Genomic DNA, 829 nt, shown 5'->3' with positions numbered 1-829 from the left:
AAATAAAACCAAAGCCCTCTTGGAAGGACTCCGAGGTGCTGAAGAACCGGTGGTGGACTTGGCTGTTCATACCAAGGTCTGGCCACCAGAGGGCGCTGGGTTTGAGGGTCGCTGTCCAGCAGCACAGGAAGGCGAGACCTTGAAGCTTCCTGCCTGGCTCTTGGAGACACTCAGTCGTCACGGACCCCATCTCTAGGGTTTGCTGTGCTGTCTCCCTTATCACGAATGCCCTCCTTTTCCCATCTCCTTGCTCAAATCCGTCAGGGTCCTCCTAGAAAGCAGCTTTCCTAGGTGCTGTCCTCCCACCCCATCCAGCCCTTGGTGTAGGGCTTTCCCAAACCCCAGCCCCTCAGCCCTACCTTGACTCCGTGGCCATCTGACACTTTTCCGTGTTCTGTCCGGTTGTGTCCGGGGCGGATCAGACCCCTGGATACCTGCAGAGCGATAACGAGGAATAAAGAAAAGACTAGGAGGAGTTCGCCTCTAGCAGACTGACTCTGATCTCTTGGTGTTGCCCGTTTTTATTAGTCGGTGAGAAGTAGGGGGAGTAATTTCTTTTCCTGGAACAGCGACTGGTTTAGGAATGGGATAATAAGGTGAGGATCAAACTTAAGATTTCAAAGAGAACATGATAAACTCCTTCCCCTGGATGCCCGCCTTTTATCTCAAGAGGCTGTGAATATGAGTGTTCCCAACATAGCCAGAGAGCATGAAGCTTTCTGCAAACTGCCCTGTTCCTTGGGGCAGTCTCACCAGCCTCAGATCATGGGACTATCTGAGGACAAGGACCAGATCGCTCCACAAGATAATATACTATTAGTCATTCAAT

The sequence above is a fragment of the Chinchilla lanigera genome, unplaced genomic scaffold (assembly GCF_000276665.1).
Source record: "Chinchilla lanigera isolate Chin_1 unplaced genomic scaffold, ChiLan1.0 scaffold00157, whole genome shotgun sequence".
Lineage (NCBI taxonomy): Eukaryota > Metazoa > Chordata > Mammalia > Rodentia > Chinchillidae > Chinchilla > Chinchilla lanigera.
This window is presented reverse-complemented; position numbering follows the sequence as displayed.